This window comes from Electrona antarctica (assembly GCF_951216825.1).
Source record: "Electrona antarctica genome assembly, chromosome: 18".
In the NCBI taxonomy this organism is placed as follows: Eukaryota; Metazoa; Chordata; class Actinopteri; order Myctophiformes; family Myctophidae; genus Electrona; species Electrona antarctica.
The window spans coordinates 22,850,851-22,854,992 of NC_136799.1; positions in this window are offsets into that span (position 1 = coordinate 22,850,851).

Consider the following 4,142-nt stretch of genomic DNA (forward strand, 5'->3'; position numbering starts at 1 on the left):
AGTGAGGTCATGCAGTTTCAACAGTAGATCCCATAGCCGAGGGTGGGCAGTCATGTTGTGATAGGCTACTTGGTTTTTGGGACACAACATTGTCCACCTTTTGTAGTAACACTTAAGGTGGCCTTACACTAGCCGATAATCGGGCATTTTTGACGCTCGGGGGGTGCCCGACTCAATCGGGCACCCCCCGAGCGCGATCGGGATCGGCCCGATCAACATCAAGAATGTTTGATATTTGCTCAGCCCCGCTCCGATTATCCTGTAGTGTGTGGTGCTGTCAGATTTCAAATGCCCGATTATCGGCTAGTGTAAGGCCACCTTTAATCAAATAATTAACGTTTATATTAATTCATGATTAACTCATACCTAAATTCATCATGGATTTATTATCATGGATTGTTGTCTCCACCAGGCCGAAGGCATGGGGAGAGAGTATGTTTTGCACTCCGTCCGTGTGTCCGTGTGTGTGTGTGTGTGTCCGTCCGTCTGTTACCAGCTAATCTCCGGCACCGTTAACCCGGTCGATGCCAAACTTTGCACACACTCTCCCTGGATGCCAACGATGAACCTCTGCCCCACATTTTCCAGAACGGCCTGTTATAGCGCCACCATGAGGCAGCTTTTCAAATTTTTTACCTAAAACTGCACCGATCTGTGTGAAACGTTGCATGCACACTCCCTAGAGGCCAAGGACAAACCGTTGACCTGCATTTTCCGCATCTGCCTTTTATAGCGCCACCAGGAGGCCGACTTTTGTAAAACACATTTTTTTATATTACTCCTCCAGATTCTGTCCAAAAATCTCACAAATCGTTACACACTATCTCTATGGTCATGTGCTCAAGTCGGATCTGTCCGATATTTCATATTCCATCCTAATTGGCTATAATTAGCTTTCACAGTTTGCAAGATTGCCCCGTTTTGAACAAAAGCCTCAAATCATGAACGCAGCATGCAATTTACGTGAAATCTTTCACACATTTTCTTACTAGGCTGAGGAATATATCCCACCCTTTACACATTGGCCTGTTATAGCGCCACCAGGTTGATTTTTGCAAAACACATTTTTGGAACAAAATGCCTCAAAGACATGTTTATATTAATCCTAAACATTTTGCCAAACATCTCACACAGTCCTATCCTCCTGGTGGAGACCTGTGCCCAGAAGGGCACTTTTTCTAGTTCACCATGAAATGAGTGTTAATTAAGTTGAGGAGCATAACTTTAGTATGTCTGTAAAATATGGCACAACTTTTGTAGGTCTGTAACGTATGGGATGTAACAATAAAAGTATTTTTGAATCTTGAAATTACCTATTCTGTGAAAGGATGAAAGAAATAGCATATACTGTATTCCAATGACTCATGCATGTGCTGCAGTGTTTTGTCCAGTCAAACAATCATGGGCAGACAAGAAAGGTTTGAAGAACTTAAAGAAGATCTGGTGAATCCGAGTAAACAACAGTATGGCTGAAATGTGGTTAAGAAATGCCTACACTTGGTAACAAGGAGGTTTTTGCGGGCGTGATACAGGTCAGGCATTTAAAGGAGTGGTTCTTCAGCTGCTCCATCACTCCAGCTCTGCCTTCCTCAGACATAGAGTATGCCTGCAATGACATGGCTGCCTTTGCTTATAGGCGATGCCGACTAAGGCCAAGTCAGACAAATGGACCTCCCTGAGCTCCCTCCCTTTCAGAAATTAAGAATATACTTTTATTCACATGGCACAGAAACTCTAGAACACTCTATGGTGCATGCATAAAGTCTTCCTGGATTTCTTCCAGTTTGCTCCAGACAAGCTCGGGATGGAGATTATCAAGTCAAGCAGAGAAATTGGTGGTGTACATGGTGTATACACATGACTGATGTACTGGGCAGCCATAACTGTATTTGGCATGGTTCACCGACAGAGAAATCATTAATCAAACCATGAAGATGTACAGTACAAATTTGCAACAGGTGAGTTTGGCCACCTGGTTCTTATGGCCATATTTGACTGTGTTAGTAAAAAAGGACACAGACAGATGGGTCTAACGGGTACTCTGACACGGGTACAACGGGTATTGCATAGCCGGGTGGGGCATGGATCTCCAACTTCCATCGTTACCCATTCTGTGCTCTACAGCCTGGCACCAGTCTAGTACTCTAGTCAATAATAAATAGAATCTGTTGTACCAGCTGAGCCAGACTCATGGTTCTACCATGGTTCTACCAGGCATCATCAAGATGTTCCAGCAAGGATATGGAAACACATGGTAAAAAGGAATCAGTGCCTTTTGGAGCTTTTGGAAGTCGAGTCACTCACCGTTGCTTGAATTAAGCAATATTACACTCGACGGGGTGGTTTAACGTCATTAATGCACTTCTGCGTTGCTTTCGCAACTCGCCCGAAACGACCTGTTGTATAATATCGATGTGACAATGACACGACCATGGCAATGGACATAGGCATAATAAGAGCTGCTGTGTTACAAGAGGTTGAACAAGGCAATGATATAAATTAAACATTGGCTTCATTACATCATCAACTGCTAGACACATATAGAACTCAACTGACACACACTACATCATACATGCATGTGAGCGTGTCGTGCACACACAACTAAAATACTACTCAAACTAGAAATGCACTCTGTCGAGCTGCCACCTTGCGCTTTGCACACAAGTTGGCCATGAATGGCCTACTTGTGCGCGAGCAGAGCGCGCAACTTACCTCTGACTCTTGTCAATTTACCGTCCCCCCCATCAGTTTGACACCCCTGGTCTATTGTAGACCAAACAGCGTGCAAGGATGTCTTGCCTACAGTATGTACAGTATATTCTCTTTCCCATTGTAAATTGCAAACTTCTTTGGCAAATGGGAAAATAGAAACAGACAGTATCAGCATCCATGCACTTTTTAAGTTATGTCAAATCAATTTAATTTGCCATAAGCAGACAATCAAGTTATTGAAACATCTAAATCCCGTTCAGGATATCCACCACAATAGCTTCTAAATGTTTTAAGTGTCCTATATATAAGTTTGAAACTCAAATTGCTTACGTCAACCCCTGTCCTGTACATAATCATACATACATACACCATTATTATCCTCAAAGACCAAACAAATGATGGTACAGTATGCTTTGTAAAATGGTGTGTCAAGTATAGCATGCATGAGACACACACACACACACACACACATACACATGATTTTACCTGAGATGCTGCTGCAAGGAGATGGGATCACACAGTCAAAAGGACATTGGCGACTTGACGTAAGGAGCTTTTGGAAGTCGTGTCCACACTGTTGCTCGAGTATCTCTGTGACAATGCCATGACCAGGGAGTCAGGGACCATGGTGGTGGTGGACAAGGCCTCTAGTCTCCGTAATAGCAGACGTCACGTGAACAATGTACCGACGTCCATTAAACCACTGATCATGACCAGCAACAGCGTAATAAATCCTGCTAGATAAACTGATACAAAGACATTATCGAGACGCACACGCACACGCACGCGCGCGCACACACACACACGCGCACACGCACACACACACACACACACACACACACACACACACACACACACACACACACACACACACACACACACACACACACTTTTTTAATATGAAAATGGTTGCTGTAGTTCAGTGCTTGTCAAACTTTTTCATATCAAGGACCCTCAAATTTACTACTTTCTTTGAAATGTACCTGTACCCATTATATAAACTGTTAATAACATTTTCAATGAATCAATCAATCCACTCCCTGCTGTAGTCTGAGTTAACCATAGACCGTTTTCAGAAGTAACTTGGTAAGAAGACAGTTACTTTTGGTAAGATTGTATAAACTTGTGAATTATAAATATTGTAGTTGCACTTTGAGAGGTTGGTAATACAAATAAATCAAACAAAAATTGTAAAAGAAGTCAGAGAAAGCAAAAACTGTATACCTTACCTTACCCTTACACCAGCCTTACACATACAAATTCCAAAGGCTTCCTGACAACCTCTAACTCTAACCAATCACAGAGCAGCTGTCTCTCGGGTCCATCCTTACGGACTATGGGATGACAGGGCGCTCTGCCGGCAGCGTGGCGGGGAGGGACTATGCAAATGAGATGATCTGAAAGAGATGCTTCCCCGCTCCTGTGTGAAC